Raw genomic sequence first — 15,080 nt, forward strand, 5'->3', positions numbered from 1 at the left:
TTGGAATAACAAAAAATCCAGGACAATGAAAACTATCCTCAACACTAAAAGAACTTCTGGGGGACTCACCATCCCTGACCTCAAACAGCATTACAGAGCAATAGTGATAAAAGCTGTATGGTATTGGTACAGAGACAGGCAGGTAGATCAATGGAACAGAATTGAAGACCCAGAAATGAACCCACACACCTATGGTCACTTGGTCTTTGACAAAGGAGCTAAAATCATCCAGTGGAAAAAAGATAGCATTTTCAACACTGGTGCTGGTTGACACTGCTCAATTGGACGTCAGCATGGAGAAGAAGGCAGACCCATTCTTATCACCCTGTACAAATCTTAAGTCCAAGTGGATCAAGGACCTCCACATCAAACATTCAAACTAATCAAGGAAAAAGAAGGGAAGACCCTCAAACACATGGACCCTGGGGAAAATTTCCTGAACAAAACTCCAATGGCTTATGCTCTAAGATCAAGAATCAACAAATGGGACCTCATTAAACTGCAAAGCTTCTGTAAGGCAAAGGACACTGTCATTAGGGCAAAACAGCAACCAACAGATTGGGAAAAGATCTTTACCAATCCTACAACAGATAGAGGCCTTATATCCAAAATATACAAAGAACTCAAAAAGTTAGACCGCAGGGAGACAAATAACCCTATTAAAAAATGGGGAACAGAGCTAAACAAAGTGTTCTCAGCTGATGAATATTGAATGGCTGAGAATACCTAAAGACATGTTCGACACCCTTAGTCATCAGGGAAATGCAAATCAGAACAACCCTGAGATTCCACCTCACACCAGTCAGAATGGCTAAGACCAAAAACTCAGGTGACAACAGATGCTGTCGAGGATGTGGAGAAAGAGGAACACTTCCATTGTTGATGGGATTGCAAGCTGGTACAACCACTCTGGAAATCAGTCTGGCAGTTCCTCAGAAAATTAGACGTAGGTCAACCTGAGGACCCAGCTATACCACTCCTGGGAATATACCCAAAAGATGCTCCAACATATAACAAGGACACATCTTCCACTATGTTCATAGCAGCCTTATTTATAATAGCTAGAAGCTGGAAAGAACCCAGATGCCCTTCAACAGAGGAATGGATACAGAAAATGTAGTACATCTACACAATGGAGTACTACTCACCTATCAAAAACAATGACTTCATGAAATTCATAGACAAATTCATCCTGAGTGAGGCAACCCAGTCACAGAAAAACACACATGGTATGCACTCACTGATATGTGGATATTAGCCTAAAAGCTCAAATTACCCAAGATACAATCCACAGACCACATGAAGCTCAAGAAGAAGGATGACCAAAGTGCAGATGCTTCAGTCCTTCTTAGAAGGGGGGACAAAAAATATTCATAGGAGGGGTTATGGAGACAAAGTTTGGAGCAGAGACTGAAAAAATGGCCATTCAGAACCTGCCCCACCTGGGGGATCCATCATATATATATATGTCTCCAAACTAGACAATATTGATGTAGCCAAGAAGTGCATCCTGTCAGGAGCCTAATATAGCTGTCTCCTGAGAGGCTCAGCCAGAGCATGACAAATACAGAGGTGAATGCTAGCATCCATCCATTGAACTGAGAACAGCGTCCCTATTAGAGGAATTAGAGAAAGGATTGAAGGAGCTGAAGGGGCTTGCGACTCCATAAGAACAACCATACCAACCAACCAGAGCTCCCAGAGATTAAACCACTTCCCAAAGACTACACATGGACTGACCCATGGCTCCAGCTGCATAAGAGGAGAAACCCTTGGTCCTGCCAAGGCTGGACCTCCTCGCCCCAGTATAGGGGAATGTTAGGGTGGGGAGGCAGGAAGGACGGTGGTTGGGGAGGGGGAGCACCCTTATAGAAGAAGGGGAGGGGATGGGATAAGGGGCCTATGGATGGGAAACTGGGAAAGGAAGTAACATTTGAAATGTAAATAAAAAATCCAATTAAAATAAGAGATATATAAAAGAAGCTATTTGCAGTTGGTATAGGCTGGCAAAGAGAAAAATCTGTTTTCTCCATTTGAATGTCAGTGGATATCAACTACATATCAGGGCCAGCCTCATGCCCAGGAGTAGCTGGGTTCCCAGGATGGACTCTGTGATCCTTTCGTAGACTTCTTGGTTCTTTTTTCTATGTTTGGGCAATTTATATCTTATTGGTCTTTTCGTCTGTTTAGATTTTCACTTTGTGTTTTGTTTGTTTGATACTCTTTTTTGGTTTTTGTTTCTTGGTGTGTGTGTGTGTGTGTGTGTGTGTGTGTGCGCGTGTGTGCGTGTGTTAGAAAGATAAGGAAAGGGAGGGAGAAGGAAGAAGAGGAGAGAGAGAGAGGGAGGAAAATAAGGAGAGAGGGAGAGCTTGAGAGAGAGAGAGAGAGAGAGAGAGAGAGAGAGAGAGAGAGAGAGAGAATGAATAAGCATAGAGTGGATGGTTAGGGATCCAGAAGGGGTTGGGGGAGAGGAAACATGGTCAAAAACTTTTTAAATAAAAGAACATATATATCCCATATGCAAGGCTAACTACTTTAAATAAAAGAACATAAACCATATACAGGGCTAACTATTTTACAGAAGTTGGCTCGGGTATCCTCACAGTCACCTTAAAAGCATGGTTTAGTCAACTTACAGTAAATTATGCTGTGGTAGACAGCAGACCCAAGGTTCAGAGCTCTTAAACAATTTACATTTATTTTTCACCCACATGTATCCATTGTGGAACTGTACACTGGGTATTCGAGGGTGGAGCCCATTGGAGTTGCTGCTGGTGGTTCTTGAGATAAGAGGTAGAAGGAAAAAGGGGAGGGGGAGCCATTGGCTTGTTCTTGAACTTGTGCCCAAAAGTGGTATGTGTGACATTGCTCTAAGATTCAATGGTCAGAATAAGACACATGGTCACTCCGAATGGCAATGGTGCAGACAGGTCTTAACCTATCTCAAACCACACAGCCTCATCTGTTAACAAGGGGTGGGGAGTTCAGATGTCCCCCAGAGATGGGTAATGCTGTGATCTGAGTTAGTGTCGCCCCAAAGGCCTATGGGTTAAGGCCTATGATACCAATGAGAGGTGGTGGCACCTTCAAGAGGTTGTGCCTAGGGGAAGTCATTGAATTTGCACCTTTCAAGGGGGGACTGTGGGACCCCAGTGTCTTTCTTTGTTCTTTTTACTTCTGAGGTTGGAGGTGCAAATGGTCCTCTGCCCCACAACCCGACACAATCCAGGCAGCTGATCCCAGACTGACACCATCAAACCCATAAGAGTGCAACCTTTCTTCCTGTAAGTTGAATATGTCAGATATTTGTTAAAACGACGGGAAGATGACTATTAACACAGGGAGCAAATATTTTGAATATTTCCTTCAGATACCCGTTAGCATTTCACTTCTTGGTTATCAGTGGAAAAAGCAAATGAGCTTAAGAATGCCATTCAGTTCTTAATTTTTATAAAGAAAAAGCATTTGAAGACTCAAAATAGTATATAACTAAAATGCAAGGAAGAACCGGGTGTGTCGACACGTACCTTATAACCCCACTGCATGGCAGGCTGTGCGGGATAGACACCTGGGCTACATATCCAGCTCCGTCTTAAAAAATAAAACAGTAAAAATAAAACAGCAAAGTCAAAGAAAGCAGACCTGCAATAGAGTTCATGTGACCTCAGATGATTAGAGTTAAACTTTGCGTGTCCCCATTTCGTAGAGAGAAAAAATAATTCTATCTCAGGGTTATTATTCTACTGGGCAAGGATAATAAAACATTAATATTATCATTTTCTATGTGGAGTCCTATTTGGTTTTCATCAGGGGAGTGAACCCAGGGCCTTTCGCATGCTGTGCACATGTTCGACCACCGGACACCCCGGCCCTATCTTTTTATACAAATGAAATTCAGATTAAAAAAAATAAAATCTAGATTTCTCATCTCCAAAGAGGCCTCAGTTCTGTTCACACTGGAGAGTCTCTTGTGTCTTAAATTTATCATCCAATGGTGAAATGTACCAAACAAATGGGATTCAGCCAAGAGGGAAAGGACATTATTATTTTAGGCAGAGAAATTTCTTTGTTTTTTCCTTGAAAATGTTTTTTTTCCTCATATAGCAAACTTTGATTTTGTTTTCCTTTTCCCCAACATCGTACCTCCTTCCCACTCCCCACCCACCCAGATCCATACCTTTTCTTTCTCTATCTTATTAGAATACAAACAGACATCTAAATTAATAATAATAAGATATAATAAAAACAAACCAGAACAGGACAAAACAAAACAAAAAACATACAACAACAAAACAGGGGAGAGAGAGAGAGAGAGAGAGAGAGAGAGAGAGAGAGAGAGAGAGAGAGAAGAAGAAGAAGAAGAAGAAGAAGAAGAAGAAGAAGAAGAAGAAGAAGATGATGATGACGACGACAAAGAAGAAACACAAACCAACACTGAGACATACACATTCAAATACACAGAAAACCTGTAAAAACAAAATCAGAAAGCATAATATATAACCAGAAAATGAGTAAGGTTAAAACAAGAAGACAAAACCAGCATATCAGACAAAGCACTGTGAGACAAACCTCTCCGTTGAGTCTGTTTTGTGTTGGTCATCTACTGCTAGTCATGGGCCTGGCCTTACATGTGATTTGTGTACCCAGTGATGCTCCACTGGAGAAACTAAGTTTTCCTTTGTTAGTGATTATCAATTGGAGAGAATGTCTGAGTTAGGGGTAGGGGTTTGTGTCTACTCCTCAGAGCTGGGAGTCCACCTGGCCAGGACCAGTGCTGTGTCTGTGGGCGCTCCCACAGTCTCTGTGAGCCTCTGACTTCCAATCTTTCTGTCTCCTCTTCCATAACACTCTCCGAGCCACAAGGTGAGAATCTGATGGAGACATCCCCTTTAGGGCTGAGTGTTCCAAGGTCTCTCATTCTCTGCACGTTGTCCAGTTATGAGACTCTATATTTGTTCCATTCGACTGCGGAAGGATGGGACTGCTGAGGGTCAACATTTCTTAAGGGGAAATAATTTCCCACTGATAGAAACACCTTTGACTCTTATCTTCCCTGCCAAATTTGGAAGCACATTTTCTTCCTTGTGGTTGTGCCAAGGTCTTGTTGGTCACCAGACATATCTTAATGATAACGCTTGCCTTCCAGGGTGTTGGAGCGCTCATAAGAACAATTTTAACCTTATTCATTACAGGGCAGAAATCAGCCAAGTAGGTGTCTCTGGAATTTCCTGAGTGAATCTGCCACCTTGTGGCTGTGTGGAAAATCAGCCGGGTAAATGGGAGAAAGACATGAGACTAGGAAGTCAGTCTGAAATAACGGAAAGGAGGGGTGGTCACAAACTGATAAAGGTCTTCTCACCACAGAAGCCAATGGCGTGTATTACACATGTTGAAATGTGATGGGCAAAAAGGCTTCCTACTCCTACTGCCTCTGTTCAAGTTATGATGGTGATACCTGAAAACTAAGGTGAGAAAGGAAAGGAGCCACCAGGATTGAAAAGAAAGATTGAACACAAACTTTTTAATTCCAGTTCTTGGGAGGGAGAGGTGGGTGCATCTCTATAAGTGAGACCATATCTCTTTCATTTCAGCTGTTCTAGCTCAAACTCCTCTCCAAGCTGACTGATTGCATTTAACTTCTCTCAGTTTCTTACTGAATTGTTCTGTTTGGCCTCACACTAACTGTGGTAATTTGTTCTAATCTTCCGGCTCCTCCCCATTCTTTGGCTCATTCTGTCTTCACCCGTGTCTAGTTTGTTCACTCTCTGCTACCTGTGCCTGTCTGTACAACTGTCCTGGTAAAACTGCCTCCTTTCTCATCTCTCTCTGTGTTATGCTCTCCTAAGTAGGCTCCTATTCTGTCAAATCTTTGTTTGATTCATCATCTGATGCATTTGTCTGCCACTCAATTAGACATCACTTTCAAACATGGCTGTTCCTTCTACAAACTAACTTTACCTTCCTTATTTGGGATTAACAGTGTTAACTAAGGGTTTATTTGTATTCCAGCCAAAAGAGTTAAAGGTCTGTGCTAAGGGTATGTAGGTTATTTTGACAAGTTCTTAGACTATGTGAACTCTCTTTCCAGAAAGACAAGTTTCCCCTGCATCGGTCAGGGGGTCTCTTCCTTCTAGAATGTAATTCCTGGGAAAATTCCTTATTTTTGGGGGGTTCATTGTTTCAATTGTCTGATAGCCACATTGAGAAATGAGAGTGTCTCTTTTGAATGACCTCATTTCTATGGGTCTACAGAATGATGCCAGCCTCAATGGGTAGACTTCCTACCTCCATTGACGTTCACCATCAAGGTAACACCCATCTCTGACAGTCAACAGTAACCATCACAGGAGTGCTTGACAAACACGAGTAAGAAGGTCACTGAACTGACAGCCACTCTAGCTTGTTCGTAACACATGGGAAGATCACAAGGCTTAATGTACTGAAACTCCCCTTCTGCAAAATGAGGGAACTGTGCTGCAATGGAGATGACAGTCACAAGCAGTTTTGAGTGACAGATCGGCAGTGGTGTCGGGACTAGAGTACAGCAGGAATGGATGTGACTGATTAGCTATTCCTGATTATCAATCTCTACCCTGGACAGGAAGCAGTGTATTATTATTCCTGGACAATGTGGATCTTCTTGGTTCTAAATACTGAACGGTGATTTTTTTTTAAAAGCTTTCAAAACATGGTGGCTTGAATTGAGTTTTAGGATTGAACTGGACGCAAGCCTTTGAATGTTCCTCAACATTGTATGAAAGAGTAAGCACTCAACCTCGACTCTAATTTACAAACTTCCATTGGGGATTCAGTGAAGACAGCTGAGATTGATCCGCGTGTGGTTTTCTGGGCAGGATGCGTCTGAAGGCCTACATCACAGGGAGGCACTGCATTGCTTAAGAGTGTCTACCCTAAGTATGGTGTCCACTATGCTGCATCTCTGACTTCCCCGAGGCTGTGTAATTTTTTTGCCTCTTCTCATCAGAGGGTTGGGGCTTTCATTTCTCCCATTTAGCATGGACACAAGCAGATAATTGAAAGTAGACCAGCAGATAGGCCATGCAATGTTCCCATTACTGAGATAATGTGAGAAGTCATGGGATTAAAATAAAGTAAATCCCAGAAGGGATTGAAAGTCCCCCCTGTGGAAATTAGAACTGAGTTCTGATTGTCATCGCTTCAGGCAAACATAATGGTTTGAGTAGATGGAAAAAAAAATAACTGCATGGATTTGACTCTATTAAAGAATCTGTGGCGTCTGCCATGTAAGCAGGAAATGATTTTATGACATAGAAACACACCCAAATCTGTATATGTATTAAAAGGTTTTCATTTATTGTTTCTCTCATTTATTGGTTGCCTCTGAATAATAAGACAATGCACATGGAATACATTTCAGCTTCCTAAAGGGAAATCTCACACTCACTCTTTTAGCTTCACACATAATTTTACCAAGAGATAGCGATTGCTCTTAACCTCAGGGAACAAGGGAATCACCCTGTGTCCTTTTTCTTGATGAAGAAATTCTTAGTTTACAGCCACACCCATTTGTTTACATCTTGCCTATGGTGACTCTCCTGCTGTAGCACCAGCGTTAGGTGGCAACCACAGCAATGTCATTGCCTTCTGCCTCCACTGTTCCACGCTTCATGAGTTGTTCTGCTGACTTCGGCTGCAGCTTACATGCTTTGTCTGTGTCTTAGTGAAGTCAGTCATTTATGCTTAATCTCAAGCTTTCAGGTACCCTTAAAAAATACAACCTCAGGCTTATGTAGGAGGCAGTGCCTGTAAAACTTTGATAGCAGCTTTTCAGTGTTTACTTGACCCAACCTCTTCTTCTTGTTGAGAAATGTGTGTGTGTGTGTGTGTGTGTGTGTGTGTGTGTGTGTGTGTGTGTGTGTGATCTGATTCTCTATTCTGGACAAGAACTTTAGCATCCTTCATCCCAAGGGATCCCCACAGGGATATATAGACTCATTATCTTCCATGCTGGATTGACTCTCAAAGTCCCCAGGAGCCATGTACGACATATTTGAGTTCCTCCAGCTAGTAGATCCTTAAAAATCCTTCCAGCCCAGGGTTCCTCTTCTGTCTCCTGGATTTTGAACTCTGGGATGTCTGCTCAGTTACATGAAAGCATTTGCACTCAGCACCTGAGATGCCAAGTGCTGATTGGTAGACTCTCACAGTGGATTTCCAGTGAGAAGTGGGACAACTCTACCAGAGGGCTAAATGTAGACCCCATGTGGATCAGATGAACACATACTTGCAGAGGAAAGAACAGGGAAGGAGGCAGGCAGAAGCTCTTGAAATATAAGGTTTTTAAAAATTTATTTGCTTATTCTTTTAGCTGATACAACACTTAAGTCAAATTTTCATCTTCGTTTAAAGTTCACTGTAAAATAACTGGCATTTAATAAGAATCTAAGGAATTGTTCACCTAGCACACTCAAGGCCTTAGATGGAATTTCCAGAAGTGAAGAGGAGACTGAGGAAAGAGGAGGAGGAGGAGGAGGAGGAGGAGGAGGAGGAGGAGGAGGAGGGGGATGAGGAGGAGGAGGAGGAGGAGGAGAAAGAGAAGAGGGAAAAAGAGAATTTAAGGGGGAGCTGGGAACTGCCTGGCTGTCATTCCTAATTATCCCAATAGGGTTCTCTGGTTGCCAAGCTCCTCTTGAGACTCAACAGAAGAGGGAGCTCTTGGAGATGAGTATGTTCAAGAGCTTTGCTCTCTAGATAGGAGCTATGGCAGAGGATCCTTGTGGGAAGTTCCTGTTTGGGTGACATTGTTTCACCTTAGAAGATGGGTTAGTGGACTCATACTAGGGCAGCTTCTGCAGATTAATGTTCGATGCACACCCAGTGTTACTTATTAGACTATTTTCCAATTTAAAAAATCTTATAAAAGTTTTTCTTTGTGACATTGCACAAAGTTTGTCTTTTACACTTCCCTTACATTAAAGGGTGTATTAGGAGGGCCCACTAGAAGCTGGTTGCTAGGAAGATCTGTCCTTCCTGTTTAAGGGACTCTAGCCAGCCCAAGCTCGGCAAACATGGCTCTGGCAGGCCTTGCCCTTGTCTCCCACTTTCTCTGCCTTGGTAAAAACATTTAGGTTACATTCTTAACACTGGCCACCAAGGTCTATTCCCTTATTTGGCCACTTTCCTCCCCCTGAGGCTGGTTATCAAGGTCCAGCTATCAAAGTATTCAAGCCTAGTAATCAAAAGCCTCCTTTTAACCACCTTAATTAATATGCCCAATTAAAATCAAGCATCTCATCCTAACACAGGGTTTACCCTTTGACCTTTATAAACTGCCATTTGCCTATGGGCCCCCATGTGTCTCCTTTCCATCCTGAAGCAGTCCTTTGTCCCCCTCTGGGACAAACACCCCTTCCCCCTCTTTCTCCTCCTCTTCCTCTTCCTCTTCCTCTGTCTCCTGTCTTTGTCTTTTATTCCCTGTCTTTTGTCCCTCTCGGGATATAAATCTCATAAGTGCTGAAACTTGGTCATGGGGTGTTTTGTGCGGAATACCGGTCCCTTCGCCTGCCACACTGTAGTGTGTTACTTAATTAAATAATGGGAGTTAGTCTATATTTTCTTTATCAGCTGCCAGGAAGCTGAGAGATAAATCCTCCTGCAAACACACTGTTATGTACTGCTAGTTTCCCGTGGAGACTGTTGACGGCTTCAGGTCTTCTTGGCCTGGGGCTTAACTTCTGGTAAATCCTCTCCTTAATGCTCTCCTAGTTATGCTATAAACTTAACTTCTTTTAAACACATGTATTGAGTATACTTTATGAGTTGGTTAAGTGTTTTCCATACTTAAAATAAAGGAACAGAATAATCTCAAAAGGGAGGAAGCACTTTTCTCCAAATTAAAAGCCGAAGGCTAAGAAAGATGAAGGTGCTGTGAACAGTTTCCTCTGAGATCGGAATATTGCATCCTATAGGGAAGCTTGGTAGAAAGGTAAACAACTCAAACTAGCTTCAGGAAGTACCTGAAACTGACCAGATCCACCAGGCCCCTCTCTGTCAGAGTAAGCAATGAAAATTGAGATTCCTTCTTAGGCTGACTAAAGTAAGTTGCAAAGAAGACTCAGAAAAGCCAAGCTTGTAAAGATTCCTGAGACCAGACCAGTTGCTTGGGAGAAGAAGAAACCAGTTGAGCTTCCTGGAAGCAGTTTAGACCAGAGTAACTTGGAAAGGATACTCTGCAACCTCTTGGAGCTGCTTACAGGCTGTGCAGTGTGATTCATTTCTATTCCTGTAAGTAAACTCTCACCTGTACACTTGTAAGCAGCCCCAATAAAACTCATTGGATCACCAATATGAACTTTGGTGGTCTGTCATGGTACCTGTCTTAGTCAGGGCTAGTAATCCTGCACAAAACATCATGACGATAAAGCAAGTTGGGGAGGAAACTTACACTTCCACATTACTGTTCATTACCAAATGAAGTCAGGACAGGAACTCAGACATGGCGGGAACTTGGAGGCAGGAGCTGATGCAGAGGCCATGGAGGAATGCTGCTTACTGGCTTGCTTCTCCTGGCTTGCTCAGCTTGCTTTCTTATAGAGCCCAGGACCACCAGCCCAGGGATGGCACCACCCACAATGGGCCCTCCCACCCTTGAACACTAATTGAGAAAATGCCTTACAGCGGGATCTCATGGAGGCATTCCCTTAAGGGAGGCTCTTTATAACTCCAGCTTGTGTCAAGTGGACACACAAAACCAGCCAGTACAGGACATGTATTTAGGGTGCATGCACATGTCTACCTAGGAAAAGTTTTATCACACAGAAGAAGGAATTTGAATAAAGCTGCAAATCTAGAAAGCAGAGGCTAAGCAAGGGTTTTAACTCACTGTCCTTTAGCAGCCAGACCTGTCTGCTCAAGCCTCAAGGTGCTGCATCCCTTTGGCTATACCTTCATGGAGAACAGTGGGTATTCAATTCAACTCTGACACTGAAAAACAGTGACTGGAAGGATGGAGATTTAAAAAACTTTGATCCATAGACCTGCTAAGAACCCTTCCAGAGTCGAGAAAGACACTTAATTATGCTGGAAAAAACCCAAAGAGTAAATCAGCATTAGAAACATAAGTTCTGATCTAATGGCAATGCAATATATCACCAGTCTTACCCAGCTGGGACCTCTAGGAGATACAGTGATAAGCAGCCTGCTAAGACAAGCCCGTAACAAATGGAATCCGCCCAGGATTCCCAAGACCACGTTCTCAGCACAAAGGAGATTTATTTGCCCCAGAGGGTCAGTGAACAAGAGACAGATACAAGAGATAAAGGGTGAGGGAGAGGGGGAAGGAAACAAGGAAGAGGAGGGCACGGATATTTATTCCACAGGGACAAAGGACTACCTCTTGTTAAAGAGGAGACAGATATGGGCCATAGGCAAATGGCCATTTATAAACTGGGAAAACTTGTGTTAGGATGAAGTGCTTAATTTTAATTGGGCATGTTAATTAACGTGCCTCAGTGGGAGGAAGTGGCCAAAGAAGGGAATAGACCTTGGAGGCCAGCTTTAGGGATGTGATCTAAAGGTTCTTAACAAGGCAGAGGGAGTGGGGAAGAAAGGCAAGGCCTGCCTGAGCCAGGAGCTCTAGTGGGCTGGTTTTCCTTCAACGCCCTCCAGTGAAATACTGGTATGAACGTCATGGCAGTAACCAACCACTCTTTGCTTGGATCTAAGGCACATGCCCCAAAATGAAACTCATTTCTGTCACTGTTACCTATGGCTCTCAAGATTATAGGACGTAGAAAAGAACTTATTATTAGTCTGTTAAAACAACATAGCATTAAACCAACTATTTACTGACTTATTGTTATATCCATACATAGATTAGTGAATCTCTCATTTCTTATCAGAGAAGGTTCCATTTTCTGTAGATGTAACTAAGAGAGACCCATAACTGCCAAGGTGCAAAGAACAAGAGTATGTAGAGTGTTCAGTCTGATATAGGACAACTGTGTCATTCCCACTCCTCCCAATGCACAGGGGTCATCGTGGAAGGCTGGGAGAGGGGGGCAGAAGGATTTTAAGAGGCAGAGGCCGTGGGTGACTCTAACAAAGTAGTGCTTCACAGACTCAGCAGTGCAGGTCCATGTATGAGCTTATAGTGGATGTGACTGTGTGCGCAAGACCTGTGCAAGTTCAGGCAAGGCAAAATCCTAGTATGGAGAGGTTTGTTGGGTGTGATGTTCTACCCCTAACCAAGGCAATGATATGTGCTGTGAAATGGAGAGTCAGTTTTCTTTGTGTGGCCTCTGGTAGGTCACCCATGCTCCAGTAGAAGGCCATGAGTCTAAGAATGTATGTGCAGGACAAATTGCACTTGAGTTTAAAAAACAGAAAGAGGACACAAGGTTGACTGGGTAGGAAGTGGGTGGATTGGGGAGGAGAAGAGGGCTGAAGATAATCGAAATAAATTGTATGAAATTCTTGAAGAATTAGTAAAAAAAAAAAAAACTAAATGAAACTTAAAACCACTCTGTACCTATGAAGAATTACAGGGTGTATGTGTAGAAGGTTCCTGGATGAACCGGTTTTCATAAATTCTTTTGTTGGTACTGAACTCGTTTAATCTTATTGGGGGGCAAAAGCCATGAAAAAAAAAAAAAAAAAGGAAAAACAACACAGATGTGGTTGATACACTCAATATATCGAACTGTATACAGAATATTTCAAAGGGTGAAAATTCTTTTGAAGTTTAAAGCAGTCATAGCTGTGTTGTTAGGAGCAAGAAAGAGAAAAGTGATGGCTTGCCAATATATATTGTTGAAACATTTGGATTTGGCAGGGATTCTGGGTAGTAGGCCATTCAGATAAACCTAGGTAAAAACAAAAGTATTACACAGGAAGCAGGTCATTGTGCCCGTGTTTGCGGTTCGTCAGCATAGAAAGTTTATAAATAGATCAGTGGGAAAAGCTAACTACAGGTTAAAAACACCTTATTCCTGTGATTGCTATTCATCAATGTGTCACCTTAAAACCAAGAAAGCCAGAACAAAGGTCATTTAAAAGTTCTGCTACCGTGCCAGATCTTTCTGTTCTGGGGTCAGAATGAGGTACATTCTTCATCCAAGTGGAGACAATAGGTAAAAGTGAAACAGAAAGGCTCGGGATACCTCCATTAAAAAGTGTTAAAAATGATGTTTACAAGTGTCAGCCCAGGCAGAGCTGAGGAGAAAAAAAGTCTCTGAGTAGCTTTTCTTAGCCCTGACTATCGCCATTAAAACAATAAATGGTCATTGCAAAAATTCTGCATTAAACACAGAATTTTATAATATGACATTACAAAGTGTCTTCGTTAGTGTTACCATTGCTGTGGTGAAGCACAATGACCAAAAGCAAGTTGGGGAGGAAAGGGTTTATTTTGCTTATGATTTCACACCACTGTTCATCACTGAAGGAAGTCGGGGCAGGAAATCAAACAGCAGAAACCTGGAAGCACAAACTAGAGAGGATGCTGCTTACTGGCTTGCTCCCCATGGCTTGCTCCGTCTGCTTTCTTATAGGACCTAGGACCACCAGCCTGGAGTGCCACCACACACAATGGGTTGGACTGTCCCATATCAGTCATTGGTTAAGAAAATTCCCTACAGGTTGGCCTGCAAACCCATCTTATGGAGGCATCTTCTCAATTGGAGTTCTCTCCTTAAATGACTCTAGCCTGGGTCAAGTTTACATAAGATTAGCTAGTAGAGAATGCTAAGGTACCTCTCAGTCCACTTCAGAAATAACACCAATACTCAGGGAGAACTGTCAATAATCTGTGGACAAACCCTTTACTCCCATATTTATTTATCTATAAATATATGTATGTAACATATACATCATTCATATAATGACTTTCGATCATATTCAGCCCTCTTCCCCAACTCCTCACAAATCTACCCCCTTCTTACCCAATCGACTTTGTGTGATTTTTGTTTTTGTTTTTTTTAAACTCAAGTGTAATTTGTCCTGCACATATATTCTTGGATGTGTGGCTTTCTACTGGGTCATGGGTGACCTACCAGTGGTCACACAAAGAAAACTAAGTCTCCATTTCACAGAATATATCATTGGCCTCTCCTTATAACTATTGACACATAGTTTTCTCCTCTCCCTTCCTTCCTCCCTCTCTCCTGTCCTCTCCTTCTCCTCTTCTCCTCTCCCCTCTTCTCCCTCCTCTCTCTCTCTCTCTCTCTCTCTCTCTCTCTCTCTCTCTCTCTCTCTCTCTCTCTCTCCCTCTCTCTCTCTGTTTCTTTCATTTTCAACTGTCTGCTCCAGATCTCCCCTTTTATACGTTTTCATTCTGACTCTTTTATTTCATATCACTTCATTAGTTTGGAGAAAAATACTTCACTCTGATGTTCCTTCAGCATAGGAGCTGCCTGGCCTTGAGAAGTAAGAGGATTAGAGTAACTGTTTGGGATCTTAAAGATCCATTGAAAGAGCAGAGGCAGGCAGGCACGGAACTTGGACAGTGTTTACACTTGGAGTGGGCATTGCAGCGCCTTCCGATTTGCTTATAACAGAAAGGTGAGTTCTTGACATTCCGCTGGCAACTTGATTTTGCATTTACCTTCAGGCACCATTCCTTGCAATGTACTTAAAGCAGAAATGTTTTCATTAGCATAACCCTGCAAGACTGTTCTGGAGTAGAAGCAGGTGCCACAGATGCTCTAGAAGTAGATGTACAGCCCTCCCTGCTCCACAGGTCCCTTCAACAGTCTCTGGGAAGTTAGTGGATGCTTTACAGCATTTTTTATGCTGAAGTAGCTTATACCCTAAAGGGTTTAGTAGGTAAGGAAGCCCTCAAATTAGGGAAAGCCCTTGCACTTTAATCCCTTGTTTGGTATCTTGTAGCAACAGGCATGCTTTGCCTAGAAGAACCCTTGCTATTTGGCAGGGAGACCCTGTTTCTCCTTTGGTTTCAGGTAGTTTGTGAAAACAAAGTGCTGGTGAATAGAAATGTCCTTTGGAACAGAGGGATTTGTGGGGGAATTATGGGTGATGGCAGGGAGTGAGAACTACTCAGGGGGACTCAGATTGCTTTCATCTTGAGAAAATTCTCCTAG

The sequence above is a fragment of the Rattus rattus genome, chromosome 3 (assembly GCF_011064425.1).
Source record: "Rattus rattus isolate New Zealand chromosome 3, Rrattus_CSIRO_v1, whole genome shotgun sequence".
Classification (NCBI taxonomy): Eukaryota; Metazoa; Chordata; class Mammalia; order Rodentia; family Muridae; genus Rattus; species Rattus rattus.